We start from the raw sequence: 26794 nt of genomic DNA, 5'->3' as shown, positions 1-26794 counted from the left end.
GATTTTGGACTTCAGTAACAAATCAGAGATCATGAACAGTAACATAAAGATCTTATTGAAACATTTCCTTTCAGTTATACTCTTTGGTCTGCAAGCATGGGTCAGGAATTGAGCTGCTCTTGTCATACTACCTAAGTTTATAGTATAAGCTGCATGAAAACTCTGAGAATCAAAATGGAGTCATTCTTGTCAAGTCTTGACCACTGACCAAGCCAACGAATAAATACAGCTGGGAGGTCATAGAGGAGGGGATCTCATGTGGGTATATGTGATAGGAAGAAGCCTCCATAAAGACACTACCAGAACCACAACCTTGCACAAAGTCTTTGCAGTCTGACACCCCAAAGTACTTCTGCAAGGATATCTCCCCAACAATTGCCTCTGTTAAAATTCTTTTTAAAATCCTTATAGCCAAGGATCATTGCTTCAAAACACCTCCTTTTGCCCCTGAATATCTCATCTTGCCTCAACCTCCTCAAATACACTCACAGTTTTCTATGACGTGTCTGCCCCATTGAAGTTCTCTGCTGTTCCCAAATTAATGTCGTGTTCTTAGGAGAATCTTTGTCTCGCTGAAGGTTAAGGAGATGTTTTTGAATTTGCAATCCTAATAAAAATTAAAATGGATATAAAAATATATACTTTAATTGAAGTCAGCCAATGTTAATGCTAGAAATCAAAACAGTATTAGAAAGTTTTGTGGTAAAGTTTATTGTAATGGTATGAGTTGTTTCTCATCGTGATTATTAGTATTATCAACCTATTGCAATTATTTCTCTAAACTAATCTCAAAATACATCCTATCCTGCAATTAAGTTTGATTTCTAGTCAAACTTTACTTATTGCACTGGGAAACATGGTTAAAATGTATGCGTGTCAATGGGGTGATAGGTTATGATACTAAACAGAATTCACATTTTTGAAAGTTGAATAACATTCTAAAAATTTGTAAACATCAATAATCATTAACTATATAATTATAGTGAATTTATCTCTTTAGAAAGTCATGCAGAATTGCCACAGCAGCAGCAAGTCTATCAAGGTAACCTCTATTCCCTCATGATAGTCATTATGAAATATTTAAACACATCCTTAAGATGAAGTTGTCCTTTCCTTCTGCCTGGATGTCACATCTTCTTGGTGAAAGAAATGTCTAAAAATACTCTCCTTCCCCATCTAATTGAGTCTATATGCGAGGGGGCTGTAATTGGTATTCTGATTGCACTTGGATTCCTCATCAGACCCATTTTTGTTTCAATACCATCATGATCACAGTTTTACATTATCATACTTAAAGCCCTTGTGATATATGCAGAGAAAGTGGTAAAAGATGAGTGTTAAAACTGTGGTTCTTAGAAAAAAAATACACCAGGGTTTCTGAGAAGGATGCGTAACCATGAAATAATAAAAAAGAAATAAGTAGCAGTAATAAATGAGAAGCTAAAAATGGAACAGAAAGGTGACATTCCATATTCAAAATGTAAAATTTTGACATTTTCTTATTATTGATCTAGCATATGCAATCTATTTGACACTAGTGGAAAGCCATAATATTTTAGAATTTTCGTTAGATTTCCCACTGGAAGCATGAAGGTCCATTTTTGTTGCTCTTTTCTTTCTTGCTTTCTTTTTTTTTTTTTTTTTTTTGGCCTGAAGGAATTTATATTGTAATGGAAGATTCTTCGAAAGAATAAAACAGATGATTGAGACAGCTCTTTCTTCTTTTCAGTTGCTATTTTGAACAGCTAAATTCTGACCACAATACATTGCTCAACACTGTCACTTCTATTTAAAGGGTTTCTAAGAAACCTGAAATTACTTTAAAATATATATAATTGAGAAAATAAGTACATAGATTTTATTTAGCATGTAAACTCATGAAAATATATGTAGCACAGATTTATCCACACACACATTCATATATATAAACATTCTTTAAAACAAAAATTAGATTGTTTGGATTAATTCTTTAAATTATCATAATCCAAATTTCATAGGTTAAGCAAAAATTGAACATTTGTCTAAATTTGGATAAGCAGTTTTGTGGTATAGAACCAGAGACTGAAATACAGAGAAAATAAGTGAATTGTATGGCCTCATAATATCTGTTGAGGGGTCATCAAACAGGAAAAAGAAAAAGCTTTTAAAAACTTTTGAGCTCTTCAGACATCTAAGATCGATGTCCCGGTGAGGGTCATACACTGTCATTAATATCCTATCTCTTACTAAATAAATATCATTATTGTATATATGACTCTGTGAAACTTGATCTCTTAAAACGGTACCTCCTTTTATGGTTCTTAAGTAGTGAAATAGATTCTAATTTATTCCGTAACATATCCTTCTCTTGGAAAAATCTTTAAAAATGGGGTCAAACACTCTTTTGGAAGAAACAGTTCAATAGAAGGTGATTTACTAGATTTTATATTTACTTCCAGTCTTTTCTTTAAAAGTCTTGCATCTAAGGTTGGTGTCTCTCAAAAGTGATTGGCAAAGATGCACCCTCTTGATCCTGTGTGCTTAGATTGAAGGGTGGGCAATTATGAATTGAATATTTGAATTATCTTTGTTGAAATATAAATTTGGTATTAAAAAATAAACAAAACTGGCCAGGCGTGATGGTGCATGCTTGTAATCCCAGAAGCTCAGGAGGCTGAGACAGGAACATCACGAGTGCAAAGCCAGCCTCAGCAAGAGCAAGGAGCTAAGCAACTCAGTAAGACCCTGTCTCTAAATAAAATACAAAATGGGGCTGGTAATATGGCTCAGTGGTCAAGTGCCCGAGTTCAATCCCTGGTATCGATAAACAAACAAACAAACAAAAAATGTTAGAAGACAAAATAAATTCAGATTCCTTGGTGGTAGCAACTCAGAATTGAACCTCAGAATCTGGATGTTAAAATTCTTCCAGGTAAATTTAATGCAGCCTGTCTGAAACCAGTCCTTAATCCATGTGGAAGAATCAGTCCTACACATACTCAACATTCTTTTTATTTTACGAGAATCATTAGAAATTTACATACTTAAGGCTTTGTCTTTTGTCTTCACATTTTTCTTAGTTGGTGATTTCAAAGGGCGAATGTTAATATTTTCAATTTTAGTCTTCATCTATTCAGTGGTAGTCTCTTCATGTTTGGTTGGATATACTCTCTTATTTCTGGAATGCCCTGAAGTCAAGTAGGTTAATTTAGGTACTTGAAACTAGCTATAAATAAAGAGTAGCTTCTATATCTAGAAGTGGTCTTTTACACCGAGTAAAATATTTAACCTTTAGAGCATGATACCCATGAACCTCAATGGCACAAATTCAATTTACCTTATTAGCCCCATCTCCCAACGTCCAATTCTCCAAGGTCAAATTCTCAATTAGACCTCCATGCTTTGTTGGAGGGAGAATCTGGGGGTTGAACCCAGGGATTCTCACATTCTAGGCCAGCCCTTCACTGCTGAGCAACCCTCCTAGACCCATGGACCTCCAAGCTTTCATTTGTACTGTTCCTGTTGGCTGGTGTGCTTGCTCTTTGTCTTCCTGCTTAAGATTAACTCATTCTTCAAAGACCAACTAAAATGAGAAAGTGTCCTCTGACTCTGCCAGAAGGAACTTCCTCTGAGTTCTTACAGTATTTGGGTTTTTAAGTAACATGTTAATTTGGGTTATTAATTTATATGTGCTAAGACACAGAACTAAGCATTTCCTGTAGCAGTCATGACTTCTTGGAGTTTAGCAAAACATAAATAACATACAAAAATTTTATGACTCTTTTCTACAACTAATAGCGCCCAAAGAGCAAAGACTCTATCAGCCTTTTTTTTTTTTTTTTTTAACCACTTTTCAGTAGAATCTTCATCCTTCGTCCTTAGATTCCATTCTGGCACATTATGAGCATCTAATAAATAGTTATTTATTGAATGAATTTCTATAAATAAGAAATGAAGTTAAGGGTCTTTGGCAAAATTACCACAATTCAACATTATAGTAGGGATTCTAGCCAATGCAATAGCACAAGAAACAGCGACAATGGATGTAAATACTAGGAAATAAGTGACCAAAAAAACCATTAATTGCATATGTTGTTATTGCCATCTAGAAAAAAACAGAATTAATTCACAGCTGTGTAGCACAATAAGAGAATTCATCAACATAGAAAATCATAAAATGCACACACACACACACACACACACAACTAAATTTTTTCCTGTATAACAATAATAAATTAGGAAATGTAATGGAAAGCATTATATTCTCAAGAGCAACAAATATTCTAAAGTACCTCGGAGTAAACCTAACAGGAAGTACATAGGACTATTATGATAAAAGCTGCAAATCTTTACTAATAGCTATAAAACATCCTAAACAAATGGAGTGACAATTTAGTAAGACTCACTATTTTATATAGTCCTCACGTTATCTGAAAGGTCAATTCAATTCTAATATAAGTCAGAACTGGATTCCTCATGGGACTTGAAAACTGATTCTAAAGTTCAAAGTAACCAAAAGTAACTAAAAGAAAAAGGTGGTTCTTAAGTGTTCCCTGTTAAATCCAAATATTCCATAATATTGCATAAAGTACTGTTGTTGATGCAGCAATATACAAATAGATGTCTGGAAATAATCCACCAAATATATGGAAACTGACCACATGGAAGAAAGACTTTCAATTATATGAAGAATAAAAATGACAAATTTGGTTTATAAATAGTATGAAATATTTATGTAGGAAATTATCAGTAAGGAGATTATAAACAACCAAATAAAACTGGACAAAAATAAAACTACAGCAATAATCACAAAGGACAATATATGAAATTAAGTAAAATGTATGCAATAATCAAGGAAATTTAAATGGGAACCAAAGAGGCATTATTTTGTTTGAAATTCACTCTTATTTGTTTTGTACTGGGGATTGAACTTGGGTGCACTCAGCCCCTGAGCCACAACCCCAGCCCTATTTTGTATTTTATTTAGAGACTGAGTTGCTTCGCACCTGGCTTTTGATGGAGGCTGGCTTGGAACTCGTGATCCTACTGCTTCAGCCTCCGGAGCTCTGGGATTACAGGTGCTCACCACTGTGCCTGGCGAAGTTCACACTTTTGGGAGATTTTTCTTCCATTTTCTTGTTGGAAATTTTTTATTGCTCCTTGTTTCACTAAAGTTAAGTGAATATTTCTGATTTTTAATTCTTCTTGCAGGTTTAAGAAGATTGCTAAAAGAACAAGAGAAAGTGCCAAACTAATTCTTCTTTAAATTGGGAAGTCAGTGCATTACTCTCAGTTTTTAAAATTGATAATTAAATATTAATTAAGAACTCAGTGATTAACATCCCCCCATCTGATTTGTGGTTCAAAATTACGTTTATGTGGAGAATTGGCTGAAGATTTGTAAGTGAAAATTTAGATATAGGCTAGACAAGAAATACAAAATTTGGAACTTTATATGTACAATCTGTGAAATAGTTACTTTTCTTGAATTTTAAACCATATAAATTTAAAAATCTGGATAAAAGTGTACATACATAGTATAAAACTACTTTAGTGCCAAGGGTGAAGTTAATCTTTGGGTTTTATTAATTACTCTTACTTACATTTTGGCAGATTTTTTTTCATTTAATAATATGGATCACTTACAGTCTCAAAGAATACACAGAAAACCCATTGCAGATGTGCTAGAATATCCATAGAAAGATAACCTTCCTCTTAGCTGGGGCAAGGAAGCCAAACAACTAACATGGACTAGAGTGTCACATTGTAACTGCATTTTCCTCCAAATAAGCCATGAAGTTCCACTAAATAATTATACAGTCTTTTTCAGGATGGAAAAGCAATTAGGTAGCTGTGATTTAAATATTCTGTGAGTCATTCAATTTTAGGATATTTTCAATTGATGCATAGAAACTGTACTTATTTATGTCATACAGTGTGACATATACTGTGTGTACACAATATGCCAAGATCAGATCAGATCATTGGCAGAGCCATCACCTCAATCATTTATCATTTCTTTGTGTTGGTAACATTCAAAATGTGCTCCATGAGTTCTTTGGAAATAGGCATTAATGGTTGTCAACCCAAGGTTATCCTACTATACAGCAGGACACAGAGTTACTCTGGGAATTGTTGCACCCTTTTATCAGTCCGCAGTCCCCTCTCAGTCTCCCCCTGCCTCTATCCTTTGCAACCTCTGTAATCACTTTTCTATTCTCTTCTTCTATTCGACCAACTGTTTCAGCTTCTTTATAGAGAGGAGAACATGGAAGATTTCTCTTTCTGTGCCTGATATTGTACTTAATGTAATGTCTTCCATGCTCAGCTAATTTTTTTTTTACTTGGTAAAAAGAACAGGTCATGAAAACTACATTTTAAATAAGATTTTCATTGTGCAGAGCAATATTAATGACAACATGCATGTTGTTGTACAGCCGATCTCTAGAACTTTCTCATCTTGCTTGACCAAACTCTATGCCCATTAGAAGAAACTCATTTCTCCCTTTCCCAGTGGTCCTGGGCCACTACTGTTCTCCTTTCTGCTTCTGTGAGTTTGCGTACTTTTAGATAACTTATATAACTAGAATCCGGTGGTACTTGGCCTTCTGTGACTGGTGGCTTTAGCACGTGTCCTCAAGGCCATTCACATCAGAGAGCAGGACCACATTCTTCTTTCCTAACAGCCTTCCTTTGACAGCATGGATAATATTCTGCTGAATGTAATGCTACATTCTCTGTATCCATACTTCCATTAATGGACGTGGTGCTTGTGTGGCCACTAGTGGACAGCACTGCAGTGGACTTGGGAGTGTCTTTGAGATCCTGCTTTCAGTTCTTTTAGATAAATATCCAGAAGTTGGATGACTGGTTAGATGGTAGTTCTATCTTTAATCTAATTTTTTTCTTTCAAATTTTTGAAGTACCTTTATACTGTTTACCTAATATTCATAGTGGTCTCTTATAAGCTTTTAAAAATACATTATAAAATCACTTATGATGTTTCCTCTTTAATTTCTGATTTTTTCTTTCTCTATTTTTAGTTTTAGCCAAAGGTTCATCAGCTTCATTGATAGCTTTAAAAATGAACTCTTGGTTTTATGATCTTTGTTATCATTTATCTGCTCCATATTTCATTTATCTCTGTTCTAGTTGTTACCATTTCCTTCTTTCTGAAAACTTTTGGACTTAGCTTGTTGTTCTTTTTCTGTCTCTTTGAGGCTTAAAGTTGTGTTGCTTATGTAAAATGATACTTCTTTTTTAATGTCGGCATGTTTCACTATAAACTTCTATCTTGCTTCAGCTTTCATTGCATCCCATATATTTTATCATGTTGTGTTTTTTTTTATAAGAAGATAGTTTTAAATTTCCTTTTTGATTTCTTTTTGACTGTTTAGTTGTTCAAGAATTCATTTGAACATATTTCTGAGTCTTCTTTCTTCTAGTGACTTCTTATTTCATTCCATTGTGGTCAAAGTACATACTGGTAGTTTCCAATCTTCCTACATTTCTTAAGCTCCTTTTGTGACCTAACATGTGACTTATCTTGGATAATAATAACCTGTATGTACCTGAAATAATGTGGATTCTGCTGGTGCTTACTGCTAGAGTTTTGTATATGCTTATTATATAGTCCATTTGGTCTATAGTATTTTTCAAGTTCTCTCTTTCCTTATTAATCTTCCCTCTGGATATTCTATCTATTATGCAATATGGGGTATTGAAATTGTATAAATATCATAAATATCCAAAACAATTTCAGCACCATAATGAAAGCATGAATAACCAAGATGGGGGCAGACTTCATGGATCTGCAATCCCTTTAATTCAGCAGCAGAGTCAAGCATCTGAGGGGCTCATTTTCTGGGTAGAAAATGGCCATTGGTTACAGGAGGGGTCTGGGTTTTTATAGGTCTGAGAGTTAATCATAGCAGAAATTTCAGTGTGACTTAATCATTAGAGACTTGGGCAGTCAGGAAACTAGTTGTGCAGGTTAAAATCTAACTCAGGAAAACAGCTATAAAATCTTGAATTCATTCTAATTCAGGGAAACAGTCATAAAAACTTGAGATTTATTGTTACTGGGATGAAAATTTAGAGTCCAGAGTTCATTTGTTTGCCCTTCCCTTCAGGACTCAGTGTTACTGGGAAAGGGTAAAAGCCCAGAGCTTGGCGCTCACTGCTTATCTTCTTCCTCCAGGCCCCATTGTTACCCAAAGGTTCACTATTTGCTTTTCTCCCTCCAGGACTCCTTGGCAATGGGAAATGGTGAAAGTTCAGGGCTCAGTGTTCAGTGTGCGCCTCCTCCCTTCAGGACCATGGTCACTGGGAAGGGATGAATATTCGCCTCTCACCCCCTCCCTCCTCCTGGGCCCCACTGCCCTTCTTTCTCCCTAGGGCTGTCTTGGGAGATGCTATTTTTCATATCCTTCAGAAATCTAATCTTATTATTTCTTTGCTGTCTGTGTCTCTTGTGAGTCTGTCAAGAGGTACTTCATGTATTTTGATGCTCTGATATTTCGTTTATTTGTGTTAATAAGTATTACATCTTCCTGGTGAATTGATCCTTTCACCATTATATGATGCCCTATGACTCTCTTTGGTAAGGTATTTCCCCTCATTTTTGAAGGACAATTCTGTTTGATATATTATTCTTGTTTTTTTTTTTTTTTAACAGAGCACTTTGAGTTTATCACTCCATTCTGTCTGCAGCATTTCTTCTGAGAAGTATTCTTAAGAGACTTCCCTTGTACATAATGAGTTGCTTTTGTTTGCACACTTAAAAAAAATCTTGAACTATTTACGTGATTATAAAGTATCTTGGCACAGACAATTTGCAGTTCATTCTATTGGGTTCTGGTGGTTTTCTTGAATCTTGATGGTCATTTCCTCCCTCAGATTTGGGGAATTTTCTGCCATTGTATCTTGAATTCTATTTTCTTACTCTTTCTTGTTTTTCTCTTATGATTCATATAATGCATATATTGATCCATTTGATAGTGCCCTGTAAGTACTTTGGGATTTTTTACTCTTTTCCCTCATTTTTCTTCCTTCTCTGATTTGATGATTTCAAATGACTTGATTTCGGGTCATTGAGCTTTTTTCTTACTTGTTCAAGTTAGCTGTTGAAACTGTGTAGTGAAATTTTCAATTCATTTGTGTTTTTCAACTCAAATTACTGCCTTTCAATTTTTATTTCTTTGCTGATATTTTTACTTCATTCATCATTTTCCAATCTTATTGAACATACTTATGATGATTGCTTTAAATTGTTTGTCAGATAGTTCAAATACCTCTGTTTCTTCTTTTGGATCAGTTTCTAGAGATTTATTTTGTTTCTTTGATTGAGTCTTATTTTCCTTTTCTTTCTTTTGATTAGTTCAAGTTACCTTGTAATTTTGTGTGCTTTATAAATTTGCTTTGGGATCCACACTTTTGAAAATAGCAAACTGTTCTTCTGGTATTTGATGACTAGGTCTACAAATGGAAAGACCTCTGCTAATCAATCCGGCTAAAGATCCCAGGGTCCTCCTAAATCTGCTGTGTTGTTGTGTCTTCTCGGGGTTTGTATGTGCACATAGAGAGCTATGCTAATGTCCTTTCATAATTGTTCCTAATCCCTTGCTTTCCTTCATGTCTACCTGTAGTGCTATATCTTCTTCAGAGTTGCCAGAAGCCACCACGTTCAATTTTTATTCTCAGTAACCGTATAGTTTTTGTTAAATCCTGGCAGTACTTTAAGCTGCATTAGAGAAATTGGTTATTGGAGCAACATCTCCAAAAGCTGAAACGCTGGATGCATGGTGGATTCTTCTTTCCCCTTAAGGGAAGAGATCCTTCAGAAGGTGAAACGGATTCTCTCTTCCATACTGTGGAACCTCAGGAGTCGCAACTAGTCACTCAACTTTTATTGTCACCAGCCTCTAGGATTCTGCAGTAGGTTGGGTTCTCCATTCATGATCTGAGACAGATGAGATGGAAAGTAGTTTCTTGGACAGCCTCTGTAAGCCTGGAATGTTGGATGCCTACTCCAGTTCTTCTGCTCTGGGAGGGGCTGAGAGGGCTTTCCTCCACTCAGTCCCTGATTAGCTGGTGGGAAAGGCTGTGGAAAGTCAGTACTATGTCAAGCTGTCACCTGGTACCCCTCCGGTCAGTGCTTAGATTTAGCAAGACAGAAACCACTACTTCAGGGAGTCCACCTAAATTCTGAATATTGCATATATATTTCACTCCTTTTATTTTCCTCCCCAGGGATAAGGCAAGAACAGCTGAGCAGTAAGGAAGGGAAATGATGAGTAAGTGTCATGAATTTTCCTACCTACTTCAATGAGACTAGTTTCACATTTGCCTGGGGGCACAGGAGCTCTTTAATTGGTTTCTGGATTTCTCACAAAGGGAATTAGTCCACATATTCGTCTTTTAGTTGTCTCCATGGGGAATGAGCGTGGGGGCTTCCCATTCCATTAACTTGATGATGTTATATCCCATCATTAGATTTTTGTGTAATAAATTTCCTCTTATTGTCAATTTGTCAAACATTGTTCCTTGCCAGTTTCTTTTTGTTTCATTGTGCTTAATGTTATTTTTTTAAAAAATGAAAACACACTATTTTTATAAAATTATTGTGGACTAAATCATGGATCCAAACACAATAATTGTCTTCATTTATGCAGATGTTTAAACTCTCTCCTTTTGGACTTCAGAATGTCTACCTCATGTTTAAACAATAAAGTACCCCTCTTTCTTTATATTTCTAACTCTCTTTATGTATTTATTGGCTAACTATATTTTATTAGATTTTTAAATAGTTTATTGCAAAACAAAATTACTTTGGCACATAAAAATATTTTTGAAGACTCAAAATCATTAGTAACATATTAGTTATTTCAATATTCCTTAAATTGTAAAAAATAAATCTGTGATTTGCTCTTGTCACATCAAGTTGTTTTGTCTTAATGTCCTGGTGAGGCAGAGCAGGGGAAGTAAAGGATGGGTCACCCTAATGAGAAGTGGGGTGCCCCAGGAAAGCACTAGCAGAAGCAAAGATGGAAGTTGAAAATTTTGCATCTTTGCTTAAAAATTTTGATTTTATTTATGATAAATGTTCTATTTTATATTTGCTGTTTCAGTAGATTAATGGATCACACAATGGAAGTAGCTTAACTCAGGAAAAAGTAAAATTAGTGAAGAAGTTTTTTATGGACAAAGATTTATTGTGTTAAGTACAAACCATTAAGTGTTATTAAATGCATACAAGTTATCTCCAAAAACAAACAAACAAACAAACAGAAACAAAAAAGACTGAGCTAGGAAAGTTGACCTGCTGAGCACATAATAGGTGTAAGTGTCTTCTGCATGTCTGTTGTTCATTTTTCAAGAAGGTTTTGTTTTTGTGTGTTTCTCAGTGAAGTGTGTTTTCAGAAGCAATAAGAGGTAGCAATCATAGCTTTTATAAAATCCATTGTCTGAGTCTTGATTCTCAATGAAGAATAAGCATCATTTTTTGATTTTTAAATTGATTGAACTCCCCATGACTTCAAATCCTCTAAAATCCTTTGAGATCAAATAATTAGAAATTCTTACTTTCCTGCTAGAGAGGAATCAGTCTAGATCAGCACTAGAGCATGTGTGTTGTGAATCAACCTAACAAGTATGTTGAACTATGCTACTCTTGTTCCTTCCATACACTGATCTCAAATCAGTAAGTAGAAATAAGCATGTACTATTCAACATAAATTATTATGCACTATAAGTGATCTACTTCATCTACATCAAATCTTCCTTCTAATGTACATGACTCACACACATATTTCTTTGGGATGGTCTTAAATGCCTTAGTGGGCTTTAATTTTAGGAATGTACTTGAAATGTTATTTGTAGATACAGATGCTTTTTCTCTGGCTTATTACATTATCACTGTACACTGGATCCAGAATGAAATATTCTTGTGCCTTGAACAAATAGACCATAAATAAAGCCACAAAGAAACAGAACAGGGTTACTGTTCTGGTTTGGATGATTCATTCTACATATCAAAGGAATGTTGGATATTTTGCAAATACTGATCAGGAAAGATGCCCTGGAATGCAGGTGATTCTCTGGACTATCTTTTGGTAGTTTTATGTCCCATGTGAGAAAGGGAATTACCCTGCCCCCAAAGTAATCAAACCTTGAAGATTCACATCCTTCCTAAATACAGGTTTTTGTTCTCCTTATAAGGTCAAGAATCCCAATAAGAACTAGAAAGGACAAAGGAGAGGAAAGGTGGAGGCAATTTTATAAAAAGTGAAGGGAAATCAGTAGAATAAAGGAAAGGGACCAGGGAGTGTGACTTGGGGTGGGGAGGGGTGCCCAGAGGGATGTTGGCCCAATTATATTATTATATCATGTTCATGTGTCAACAAATCTCACCATTATGCATATCGATGGTGCACCAATAAAAATGTGGAGAAAAAAGTAAAATAAAAAATTTTAAAATCCAAGTTAAAAAAAAAAGAGTCTGAATAAGTCAAGGAGTTGGTTCAAGGCCAAGGGAACATAAAATGTGCAGGAAAAGAAAAATTATAAATGTCACCAATATGATTCATTCCTGAGTTGTTACCTGAGGCAGTTTAGCCTATTCCACTTCAAGGTATGTGTGCTTCTTTTTAGCCTATTTCTTCCTTTCCATTTAAGTTTATTCAAGGATATTGTTCATTATTATCTTCAGCATAGCATACAGTTTGCAGAATACTTAGATGTGCATGTGTCTTAATTCAAGGAGCAATTAACATTAGAAAAAGATGAGAATGGTGGCTCTCACCCAGAAAAGCGTACAAAGATTGTTCGGGAGTATTGTCCCCCATTTTTTTTTTTTTGAGATGATTGACCTTGATGGTATGAAAGAGAGTCTCACATTTTTTTTTTAGTTCTATTGATTTTATTTTTTCAAATACATGACAGCGGAATACATTACAATTCTTATTATACATATAGAGTACAATTTTTCATATCTTTGTATATAGAGTATGTTCACACCAATTCACGCCTTTATACATGTACTTTGTTTTTTGCATTACAATTCTTATTACACAAATATACCACAATTTTTCATATCTATGTTTATATATAAAGTATGTTGACACTCAATTCGATTCTTCATATATGTACCTTGGATAATGATATCCATCACATTCCACTCCCTTGCTAATCCCCTGCCCCCTTCCTTCCCCTCCCACCCCTCTTCCCTACCTGGAATTCATCTAATCCTCCCATGTTCCCCCTCCCTACCCCACTATGAGTCATGGGGTGGTCTCACATTGTAGAGCGAAAGGGCTTCTTCACCAAGGTTGTAATGAAGTCAGATCCACTAGGCAGAATGTTTATGGATGCTGAGGATCTAAAGTAATTGATTCAGTTACCGAGTATTTTTCTCAGATTTAACTCTTTTCTTCTGAAAGTGAGCTGTAGGATGCTGGTCTGAGAATCTGCAAGTTACATTTGATCTCTGTCAGCTATTTATTAGTAGAATCTTCTACTAGGATTTAATAAAGGAAGGTTAGAAAGTAGGAAGAGGGAGGAAGATATCACTCCTTACTATAATTTAAAACGTTCCCCAAGGTTCACGTGTTGGACACTTGATCTCCATAAAACAGTGCTGCGTGGTGGGGCCTTACGTGAGACTTTTAGGTCTTGAGCACTCTATTTAGGTCTCTATTAATGCCTTTCTTGTGAGAGTGGCTTAGTTCCCACACGAGTGGGAGTGTTATAAAGGGGGGGGGGGTTCAGCCCCCTCTTGTAAGCTCATTCTCTCTCAAGTGGTCCCCTTAGGTTTCTTGTATGCAGTAGGAATGACATAGAAAGAAGTCCTTAGCCAAATGGTGGTACTCTACTTCAATTTCTGGAAATGTGAGAAAGGAATTTCCATTAGTTATAGGTGACCCAGGCTCAGGTATTCTGTTATAGTAGCACAGAATGAACCAAGACAGTCTTTCCTATTTCCTATTTCCCGTCAGTTACTCCATCAGGCAGTTTTCATGCGGGACTGCAGAGACTGATTCCAGGAGTGACTGGTCGACTCCCAGAGCTTTCACATCCCTCCTTCTCAGAGGACCCTGCCACAGTCAGACCCTTCTCAGAAGTCCGGGTCCCTACTTCCTCAGTCTTTTCTCCAGGCTTCCTAAATAACGACTTCACTGGACAGCACTCTTTCCTCAGGGCTCTAAGTCCCAGTTCTGTGGGTCCATCTCCCAAACTTCCCCAGGACCTGCAGACACTTGCAAGAGCCTCTCCCCACGGAGGCTAGCTCCACCAGGCCCCTCTGATACTCTTCGCCAAGCTTCTCAGTTCTGATGACCCAGCTTCTCCCTTCTGCCGTTAGCCCTAAGCAGGGCTGGGCTTCCTACACACATTACCCAGCTCTTACCTAGTGTTTCCTTTTCCCTTTTAGTCCACAGCAAGTGTGCATACAGGTATTTATAATGAACTATGTCTGCTAAAATAAGTTATTTTCTTCCTTCAGTGGACATCGATTGTTAAAATCAAAGTGATATATTCAGCCTCCTGCTATTTTCATTTCGATTCTATTGTAGTATTTGGCCCAGTGTAATCTTGCATATGTAAGTTTAGAATTATCATTTATATTTTATATTCCTATGCTCAACCTCTCTGTAAAACTTATATGTGAGGGTTTTTTTATTTTGTAAGCAACATATAGTTAGAAATTTCAAATATAGTTTGGCATTTTTTGTCCTTTAATTCAAGTATTTAAACCTGTCCATTCTTCCTTCAATTTTTTTTTTTGTTTCTTTTCTTTTGGAGGGGGATTGAGTATACGTAAAATTATCATTTTTATTATTAATTCATTGTTTCTAATAGCTTCATAATTTACTTATTTTATATGTTTAGTATGTCCTAGATAGTAAATCTCATAACCCTTCACTTTATTAAATCTAGTATATTAGTACTTTTAAGCATATAGTTATGCACCTTCTGACCTGGGCTCTTCCAGCGGTGCCAACAAATATTATCACTCTGTAGATAATTTAACCCTCTCAGGACATTGCTGTTGGTGGTGTTCAATCAATATTTATTTTGATTTTCCATGTCATGATCTTTTCTGTTACTCTGCCTCCAATCCTGCATTTTTGAATTCCCAGTGGGATCATTTTCCCACCCATCAATAAAGCACTCTTTAGTATTTTCTAAGTATGGATTTGAGGTGACAAATTCTTGGAAAATTTTCTGCTATTTTCTTTCAGTACTTTGACGATATCATTCCTTATCATCAAGTCCCTTTCTTACAGAGTCTATTTTCTCTTTTTTTTTCTCTTTAGTTAGCTGTCACTCTTATGACTGCTCCCTTGTAGATAATGTGCCCATTTTTTTCTGTGACTATTTTTTTTTTCTCCATTTCTCCTGCTTGTTCTCAGTTTTCAACAGCTTTGTGAAGATTTTATTAGGTGTGATTTCCCAGTTCATAACCCCTGGGCTTCAGATTCATAACATACTTCAATATGTAGCTTTACTGTCCTTTTTAATCCTTATAGTTTCTTTGTGGAACTACAATTATAAAACGTTAAATGTTTTCAGAGTGTCCCAAATGTTTTGAAGGTTTTTTTTTTTTTTAATTACCTTTATTGGCCTTAATCTGGATATTTTGTTTTGATTTTTAATTTAATATTGGCTCTTCTTTTTTTTAAATCAAATTTAACCCATTCTTTGCACTATAATTTCAGCTATTAAAATTTTAGTCCTAAAATTTTTATTTAGTTAATTTTTTGAGTTATTGATTCTTGTCCACATTCTTTATTTTGTCTTTTAATTCTTTGAATATTTTAATTGCTCTTATTTTATTTAAAAGATCTCATCTAATAAGTCCATTTTCTGGGTTTGTCATGGGTCTGTTTCTATCATAATTTGTATTCTTGGTTTATAGTTAAGTGTTTCATTCTTATTTGGGTTATTTTTATTAAACATCAGATATGCAATATTGAAATTGAAAAGGTGAGTTGATGCTTTGGATGATGTTATCCCTCTCCTAAGGGACCTGGCTTAGTCTTAGACAGGTAGGCTAGGATATTAGCTATTCCCAATAACTTAATGCAATCATGAATTCAAAAGACTTGAATTTGGTGTCCGGGTCTCACAAGGGTTGATCCATTTCAAATTTACTCTTATTCTTTGGGAATGACCGTTTTGAGTCAAGACTAAGTGCTCTTTTTTTTTTTTTTCTTTTTTTCAGGTCCTATCTTAATTTCTGAACTCTAAATTCTTCCCCAGTTCTATAAGTCTCTTGAAAGTTTGTTCAGCTCTACCTATGTATTTTTTTTTTTTTAAATTTGCAGTAAAGGGGATTGAACCCTGCGTTCCATGCACTCTAGGCAAGTGCTCCACCACCAAGCTACATCCCAGTCCTTTGTACACATTTTTTTGGGGGGTGAGGAGGGGCTGGAAGCCTTGAGGCAAGCAGCAGTATCAAATTCTAAATTTATTATTTCTCCCTTAGTCTCAGCCCTGAAAATCTTTATTGACATAATAATTTCTTAATATCTTTACAAAAATTGAAAGAAAACACTTTCTGTGGATTTAATAACTATTCTCTTTAAGGGGGTTGATGGAAAACAAAATGTTCTAGCATGGTCATTCACAAGAATTCTCATGGTCTCAAAATAAAGATTCCGAGGATAGTGCTCTCTGCTTTTTACCTATTGCCCCAAGGCAATGAAGGAAGTGATAGTTTATCATAGCGAGCTGGATAAAAAGCATAGTTCTTATAGATAAGGGTAGACAATGAGAGTAGTGTACTCCAATTTGAAAATAAACTTATTCATAGAATTAAACTGTGAAATTAAAGACTTAGGCATGAGACCGACCAGAGCGGAGCATGTCTATTCCTGGCAGATTGACAAATTTATTTCAGGAAAAAGTCTTCAGTTCAGCCTGGGCATAAAGGCCACTCTGGCACCTGAAGGTGGGGCTGTAAGCAGGGGAGACAGACTGAGCGGAAAGTCCCTGGGATCAGACGCTGCTCCCCAAGTTTTGTCAAGTTCTTACAGACACTTACTCAGTATTATATAGCCTTCCTGGTCAATAAATTAATTTCTATTTGTAGCTGAACACTTCCTGATATTTGCTGTTGAAGTCCTCAGAATTCCATTCTCCACCAGTAAATTACGATTGACCTTAGTTTCTTACCCCTCATGTACCCCCTCCTTCCTCATTCTGCCAACAGTGGAATGGGTTCTGCCTTCTCTTCACTCTTCTCTGAGTTCTACAATTGATCTTGCTCATCTTCCATACATTGGCCTAGGTTTTTCTTGGATCATGGCCTCCCCTGTTTGTTTTTAATCGTTTTCTGGAAATTGTCTTATTTTAATTACTTTCAATCACTTCAATATAGTCTGAGAAGGAAAGAGGTAATCATAATTACTAGTTGTTCATCTTGAATTCAAATTCCAACTTCATTTGTCTTAATACAGCTTCCCCCCCCCACAAAATCCATTTAATATTTATGAAGCTATATTTCTCAGAAGAGGATTTAATGGAATTGAACATGAATTTTACTTTGTAATTTATTATTTTGTTAGCTCTGTAATTTATTGTTAGGTGAACATTATAGTCGAAGACAAATAACCCTTTAATGGTTCTTCTAACCTAAATTTCTGAATTTTTTTTTTTAGCTCTTGTGAATAGATTAAACTTTTGTTTCAGAAATAAAGGAAGAACAATCTAGATTCCAGGAGTTGGATTAGTGTAATTAAATATTCCTTTATGAGGTTCATCAATAAAAATTCCCTCTGTTAATTTATGAAGGAGAAAGTTTAAAAATACATTTTAGCAATCAAAATTTAAGCTAGATATCAGCATCACACTTTGCTACATTTCATAGGTCAGCAATGGTGCACTTTTTTGTAAAGCTTAAATTGCATACTAAATAATGGCAGTGACATTCTATTTTTAAAATAATAAACTCTTTCTTTTAAAGATGTAAGTGTTTCTATCAGTCAGATAATTGAATTTTAGTTTCTACCTCTGTGCATGGGCAAGGGTTGGTATTTTTTTTTTTTTGGTGTGTGTGTGTGTGTGTGTGTGTGTGTGTAGAAAGTATAGATCCATGAAAAGTGATACCAACATAATAATGCAGAACTGATTGGACAACATGTATTCTTTTTTTCTGAAATCAGTAAGGAGAGTGTGATCCTGTTTTTGCTTGAGGCAAATCTCCATTCCACAGCAGACAAGAGCTCAACTAGCAGGGGCGTCCATGAAAGGGGCTGCCCATCAGTGACTACCCAAGGTGACGAGCCATACCAGTGCTGGGAGAGGCTAATTAAATTAACTGTGGAAAGCGACAAGATGAGAGTGCAATCCTGTGCTCCCAAGTCTTCCCGTGACCTTCGAGGCCAGCATTGCTCCATCACTCCTCTTCAGCATCTCACGCACACTCAGTACCTGCATGTGATACCTGGTTCCTTTTGGTCTTCTCGGAAGCTGTGATGTGAATATTTGACTTGTTCTTTGATTGATGAGTGCCACAGAACAGAAATGTAATTGCTTTGACTATGCTGCAGTAAATGGATATTCCCTTTGGAAACTCAACTCGCTTCATTTAGACCCAAACATGCCAAGCAGATGCGGATGATCAACTCCCAGCATATGATACAAGCGGATATCTTTCTCTTTTATGTTCCGTTTTTAATGTAATAGCAAACTAACATCTGTTGTTCTGAGCATCACAAATCTGTTCTTTTCAATGTAAAGGTTTGCTGAGCATTGATATTTTACTAAGAATAGAATGTGTGTGGCAATTAGGCTGCGCCACATTTTTATGTCAATTCAAATGTTCTTTGGAAAGGTCATTGTTGTGTGTGTGTAACCTACTGAGCTGTGCTGCTGTGACGGATGTAGTTACAAGGTAAGATGATGTAAATGGGGATGCTCTGGGGAGTGCATAAAGGAACAGAGAAGAAAGAGCATTGGTGTTTGAGGGGTAATCCAGTACTGTCTGCACCTTCTCACACATTCCCAGAGTTTAGGCTTCATGGAACACAAGAAATGTTACTCCATTCTCTAATAATATGAATATCTGCTATGACATCCTTTGCTACATTGGAGAGCCCTTTCTAGCTCTCAATTTAGACCCTGGAGTACAGTAAGTCATGGAACTATGGGCTGTAACTTTCTTTCTTAGTGCAATAAAGACACTAGAATAGACAAAGCAGGACACATCAAGAATTTAAAAATCACTTTAATATGAAGAATATTATTTTTAATGGTAAGTTAACTCATAGTTTTAGATAGTGGTACAAATCAGTCTAAATTACTGCATAAGATACACCTGTTAATTTGTTTTTCTGATGAAAAATATTGTTCATATTGCAAGTCTCTGTGTATTGCAGGCACTAACACTGTTGGCTGCTGAAAGAACAAGATGAAATAGTACCGCCCCAGGCTATAGAGCATGACATGTAGATGATCCACCAGAATCTGAGTATTCTACATCATTCACATGCTACTTTCAGAATATGTCCAAAAAAAGAAAAAAATAAAATAAAAAGAAAAAAAAGCAAATATATCTGAACACAGAATAAGACAATTCCTCAAAATATTTTTTTTTAAATAGAAGCTTTCATTAACCATGAACCTGAAACAGTGGCTTTGGGTATTATGTCCAATTGCCAGTCCCATCTTTCAGCCCTACACTACAATAGCTTTTATGTCTAAAAATTCTTTTATCTAATAGCTTATAGATAAATGTATATATATGCATGTACTCAGGAGAATAATAAAATTATAAACTTTAGAAAGATGTTGGAGAATCAACTGAAGCAAGAAAAATTTGCAGGACTGAAAAGCTTGTTCTTTGATTTAATCAATCAAATGAAGCATCTGTTATGCCATAGGATACGATAATATTATAAGGGGAAAGTCAGGGATGTGGCAATGCGTCGCTAAGTTTTCCAAGGCTATCAGGCATTCTTCTTGAGAATGATTGGAACTGTCAAGACACAAAAGAGTAGCTGGGACATTGAAGTGGTGATTTATATTTCATGCTGCCCTGGTCAGAGACAGGAGCAGCAACATGAAATAGTAAAAGGAGGTGTAGATCAGGTCAGGTGCTATGAAGGAGACATGTTTGCACAGAATGGATAGCTTCATACTGTTTTTTTCAATGAGATATTCACAGTTTCAGATAATAGTAATAAAAAAAGCTACAAATGATATGACATTTAGGTTACTTCTATTGATTGCAATTTTGAAATATATTATTAGTAACTATCAAATAAACTGTAGCATTACATAAATTAATATTTTTTAATTGGTAGATGCTCTGAGCAGAAAGTTGTCTTCATCTAGGACAAATAACTCTCAGTGAGGAGGAGACAAGGAAGGAGCAGAGGGTTCTTAAGTTCAGTTGTGTGATATTGGGCCCATGGAGGATGGTGGAAATTAGGCCCGGGTAGTACTTGAGTTTTTCGAATACATCAAAGTTCTTAGAAAATATCCATCCCTTTCAAAAATGCAAAATCTAGCTTAACAAAATATCAGAAAGAATATTTTCCATTAGGGAACCCAACCCCTATTGTATCTGCTCTACTTTTTAAATTACTCAATATATTGGAGACCCAAGATTTTGTCTAGAATTTACATGACCATTTAATAAGTATTCTCATAGACACCAGGAAATGTTGTCCAGTTCTTTTCTCTTAAAGCATGATCCGAATATTATATACAGTTTTATTGGCTTTAACTCTGCTTTTATAACTGACATACTGAAAGAAATTAGAAAATTGAATTAAAACTCTGCCCTGGTATTCAATTGCCACCCACAGTTCATATCTGACTTGCCAAAGCTTTGATCATGATGCACCCAACAGCTAGATTTGTGCACCTGACTTTAAAGTGGAGTTCACTCTTCCTTACCTTGAATGGATCATACCTAGAACTATTTTTCCCATTACCCAGTTTATTTACACTACTATAGAGAAACTGTGTCAGGATATAATTATTTTATAAACTATAAAGTAGAAGAAAGAAGATTAATAGAAATAGATTTTGAGTTTTTCAATATTCTGGTTACCTCTGTTAATGATTGTCTGCATTGGAATCTGAGAGCATCATAGTTTGCACGAATCATTCTACATACCTGAGGGTTTTTACCTGCTCTCCAACATGACAGAATACATCTGACTGGTGAAACTGTCAACTGGGTTGAGGGCCCTTCACAAGGGCAGTACCTGTGTGGTCAGCCCCTGTTTACCCACTAAAGAAAGCAAATGGAACCCAACCAAGGGAGGGTTTAAGAATCACCTTGAACCATGCTAAATCAATGTTTCATAGCAAATCACTGCATGGATTTTGGCACTCTTGGTATTTTCAGGGAGAAATAATTTCTGACATGCCATTGCATTATTATACTGAATGAGAACTACCAATAAATTTGTCAATTGTTTTTCCTATGGTTTGACAGTGGCATATCTTCCAATTTAAGCTTACGGTCAGACATGCATTGGAATGGCCTCACTGGCTGGAGTGTGCTGCAGCAGACACTTCAGCTGAGGACTCCTTAGGCAGCCCTTCAAGGTACCATTTAATTCACAGCAGCTTTTTTTTTTTTTTTCCCCTGAAAGTTGCCCAAGATTCCTCCAAAATTGAACATGCATCTCAAAGATCTGTTATTTTCAGAATTCAAACACTGACATATTGAGAGAGTAACTGAAATGGTGTTGAATAAACACAAAGTTTTTGAGTTGCACAGAGTTCTCAGCCTTAGGGGGCACATAATCTAGAGTAAGTAAATATAATATGAGATATGACATAAAGTTTGCTTCAGGAACGTAGGTAGTTCTTATATTCCGTAATTCTTTTCTTGTATGTGCAGTTTTCTATAAAAATTAGAATAAAATTCTAAAATATGAGGAACTAATCCTATTTTTCTTCTTAAACATATCACCTAACTCTGCAAATTGGCCATAAAAGAGAATATCTGTTTTTTTTTTTTTCTTTCCCTGAACACATGGGGGCCTTGAATTTAGCTTTCACTTTGGGAATCTTTCTGTTACTTCTCTTTTATTAAACTAGCATTGGCACTGGTGGAAGAAGAACGTAAATGAACAAAGAGAGCATGAAAGGCCAATCACTCCCATGAAGATGGCTATGCTGCTGAGAGAATTACCTTCGGTGTAGGGCTGCCTACTGTATATGTGTTCATTCATTGTTTTCCTTATAACAATCCAGTGAGTTGGGCACTACTATCAAGTTCCATTTCACAGATGAGAAAACAGAGACTTAAACAAATAATGTCATTTTGCCAGATTTATAGAGGTATATCTAAATTGCCAAAGAGATTTGAATCCTAATACGCTAGTATATCTGTTAAGTACATTCAGACCCCAAATAAAGACTGTTTTGAAAAGAAAATCAAATAAATATATTAACATGGTTGTAGACCAAACTTTTCTAAAATGTGTTACAGAAGATAGTAACAAATATTTTGAAAAATATCTCCATGAAAAAGCACATCCATGTGTCTATAAGACTGGAAACATAAGCCTAAATAAAATTCACCAAGTTTCTTTATTGTTTGATTTTTCAGAACATTTACTAGTAGGATCTCCAAAAGGAGCTTATGTTATATAATGTTTCCTAGACTGTTTGTGAACTTAACTTTTTTTCCTCAGAAACTTGCTTTGAAAAATAATCGAGATAAGTCTGATTTCCAAGGTGAAAATAATCTGTTCAGAATGACTTAACTGTTCTACCAGGTCTGGGATCTACTAGAAAGTGGGATTCCTTTCTTTGAGGTCTAGATCTTTTTCACTCTCTGAGGTAGCCTTACAGATTAATGGCCTCAATCCACATTGCCCACTGGAGTTCATACCAGTGTTGCAGACCCCCACCCTCAGTTTTGATAGTTCCTTATAAGGACTCAACAACACTTTCTGAAGCTATTGTGCATGGTTATAGTTCATTACTGTGAGAAGATAAAGATTAAAATTAGTACAGAAGAAAAGGAACATGAGAAAAAATCCCAGGAAATACAATGAACAAGATCTGAAGTGCTTTTTCCCAGTGAAATGGTGTGGACATATTTATTTCTTTCACAAACCATGTATGCGGGAGAAAGTATGTACTTCAGACATAGTTATACCCACATGGGAAAACCTGTTGAAGGTTGCTGGCCAGGGTTATCTCCGGGGATCGCTGCTTGCCTATGGGAGTGATCTCATCTACTCACATTGCAGCCTCCCAGAGAAAAACACAACCATAAATTGCATTTGTTAACACAGACTATGTGGCTGGGTACAGTGGTACAAACCTGTAATCCCTGCAGCTTGAGAGGCGGAGACAGGGGGATCTGAAGTTCAAAGACAGTCTCAGCAACTTAGTGAGGCCCTAAGAGAGTGTGTCTAGGAATGATTGGCATGTGGGATAGCCAACTGAAATGGAAACCCTCCCTAAACATTGGCAGCACTGTCCAATGGGATGATGGCCCAGATGGAATAAAAGTTGGAAGAACAAGGAAGCAGCAGCAGATGCAAGATGGATTCTTCTTGAATGGTTTCTTGATTACGGCTGCGATCATCTGAGGATATCAGACTCATGCTTCTTCACTCTTCCAAAGCAGACTCTGCCAGTGATTCCCCAGAAGCCTTTGGTCTTGAACTAGGGTAGCACCTTTGATCCCTCTTGTACTGGGGCTTCAGCCTCTTGGCCTGCGCAGTTACTGGTTCCCCCAGCTCCCCAGCCTGCAGACAGCCATTGTGGACTATCCAGCTTCTGGTCACATAAGCTGACCTAATAAATCCCCTTTTTACAAAATATGCTTCTTGTTGATTCTGTTCCTCTAGAGAACCCTAATACAATAAATAAGTGAATAAAAATTTTAAAAAGCTGATAGTTATATGAATAGAGAACAAAATGAACTGTAAGGCAAAGGTAGTGCCACAGATAAAAGATAAGCCAATGTAAGGATGGAAGGTTCTGTTTACTGGAAAGATACAGCACTTCAGCACACAAGTGCACCTGTATGTCACCTACAAAGGGATAAAGAAATGTGACTGTACTAATGAAAAATAGACAAATTTATAATCATAGTGGGAGTATTAAACAAAATTTACTTAGAATCCAAAAGAGTAAAAAATATCATTTAATGTTTGCAGCATCAAATCCACTTACAATCATAAATTTTCCTTCTGGAATTAAGTAGTCATTTCTTGCAGTGATATGGATAAATAAATAACCTGAAATAGAAATTATGACAAAGGAGAACTGAGTAGGAGAGTTTGCCCCACCAGATCCTGGAATAGACTCTAAGACCATTTTATTGAATTCATCCTAGCAATTTTGTATGATCAGTGTAACAAAGTAATGGTTTCAGAACCAGATTTATATTATGAAGCATAAAATTTTAAAAAGAGAGTTTAATTTCGAGTGAAAACAGTTAACTAGCTAAATGAATGGTGTTGATGCAACTGATCATCAAAAAGGAAATTAAAATGGAAACTTCTTAGTCACATTGGGTTGAGAAAAAGAACACTTGAACCAAGACTAAAACATAGAAACTACAAGGGAAAGAAATCATACTAAAACTGCACACCATTTAAAGATTACTTTGGACTTCAAAAGATAAAACATTAAAATTATAGATGTGAGAAAATATTTGCACATGATGACAAAGGGTTAATGTTTTGTGAAAAGCTGAGAGAGCTCATATAATTTGATATAAAAGTACAATTAAGGTTTTCTTCTCAAAAAGGGAAAAAATAGCAAAGGATATAATTAGAAAATTCACAAATGGTAAGAAAACTTATTAAAGGATGCTCAAATTCAATAGTATTAGGATAATATAAAAACACCAGTAAGATGTCATAAGTATTCTATCAGACTGTGAAAAACTCAAGAATACGGGTAGTTCACTTATTGCTAATAAGAGTGTGGGGTAAAGAGAATTTCCATATTTTGCTGTTGGAATTCTCAAATATTATAGACCTTTTAGATGCTGTTGGTGGCAAATTTTTAAAGACATGGGAATAATCCTTATATGCATGAAGCTTTAAGTATGTAAAGAAATCCTATAAGGTTTTGTAGAGTCTATGGATAGAGATTGACCTCAGTAGTGCGACAGCCTGTCGGTTTAAAGGAAAAAAAAAAACACAAGGTAGAAGACCTCTTGGGTCTTGTCACCATTGCTACCACCCCCACGGACTCTGGCCTTAGAAGGTAGACTTTCTTCTGTTCGTGAGGTCCTCTGACATCTCTATGCCTCTCACATTCGCTTTGGCCTCTCACATTCTTGCCCTGTCCAGCTTCACAATTCCTTTTAATTAGCAGCCCCTCTTTTGTACCTTCTCCGATGCTTTGATTTTTGATTCCCTTCTGCTACCATAACTATTTGTTTCTATGGCAACCAGAATATTCGTGATATTATCTTGTAATCAATTATTAACTTCACGTCTCTTCCACTATATATTTGAAACTCCCTAACAAGGACAGTGACCATGTGTTTATTTACGGTGTATATCCAATCCCTGAGGACTAGCTCGTATTCAATAAGTTCCCCTTGCAACATAGCCAGAAACTAAGAAAGCTTTCAAGAGCCTTGTGATCATGACACTGGAGTTGATCACTCTGTTCTCAGTTCTGAACATGATAACTGAGTCATATAGAAGCTTAATAAATATTTACAGAATAAATTTTTAATGATTCTGCTAGGAACAGCTACTTTCCAATAGAAGCAGTATCTATAGTAAAAATGCTTTCTAACATCCATAACCAAGTTAATCCTTAGAAAGAAGGGAGGTGTCCACATTATGCCCAGATGCATGCCTTGCCATCATTATCTAGGTCCAGTACTGAGCCCCGAGCTCAACTTAACTATTCCAGAAGTTCTGACTTGAAGGCATCTGGATCTCCACTGTAGATACAGACATTTCCAATGCACAGAACAAGCATGCATCGTAGTTGCAAGCAATTAGAACTAACTCTGGCAATATTAACTTAAAACTGAAACTAAGTTTATTTCAAGGCTATTGAAGCTCATAGAATCTGGTGCTGCACTGTGTATAGACTGGGATGTAGAAAGAAATTATGGGAGGGAGGTAGGAAGACTGGGCAACAGAAGTCACAACAAGTATGACACGAGAACAGGCATCACTGTGTGCTATTGCTACTGATAGCCATGCATCTGACCTCCAAGTCCCCCTGACTTTCCCTGGCACAGTGAGATGGAGCATCTGACTCCTGCAATAGCAAGAGGTGGCCATGTTCTCAAGGGAGATCAGGATGTTAATGGCGAGAAACTCTAGGGCACTAGGCAGCCAAAAGAGAGAAAGAATTCAAGGTCAGAGGGTTTTGATACAAGGTGTTACCCACCAGTGAGACAGACCACCACATCCCCCAACCCTAAAACTGAGTCAAGTCAGGAATTGATAACAGTGCCTCAAGAGAGGAATCCAAATTTGTTTATAAAAAAAAAATGTTGCTGCACATATTAACAATATGATGTGCACCCCCTTGGACTTCAAAGGACATCAGAGACCAGAGTGTGAGAATGCAAGGATGAACTTTAAAAAAATGTTTAGTTTTGGTAACTATAATTTTAGAATCCTTAGAATCAATATCTGACATGTCACCCGCTATTAAACAGATTGTGTGCCTTTTAGGTACAGGGGCCTAGCCACACTATAAATTTTAAAGAAATGTAACAAAAGGGAAATATTTCAGGAGGTGCTGGAGAGGGCTTGGGTTTTCTGGGTGTGTGCGGCAGGAATGTCCTTACTGAACTACTTTACCTTCAGCTGGCGCAGAAACACTCAGCAGGCTGGACATAGGG

Source organism: Callospermophilus lateralis, chromosome 8 (assembly GCF_048772815.1).
Source record: "Callospermophilus lateralis isolate mCalLat2 chromosome 8, mCalLat2.hap1, whole genome shotgun sequence".
In the NCBI taxonomy this organism is placed as follows: Eukaryota; Metazoa; Chordata; class Mammalia; order Rodentia; family Sciuridae; genus Callospermophilus; species Callospermophilus lateralis.
Note: the sequence above shows the minus strand (reverse complement) of the source record.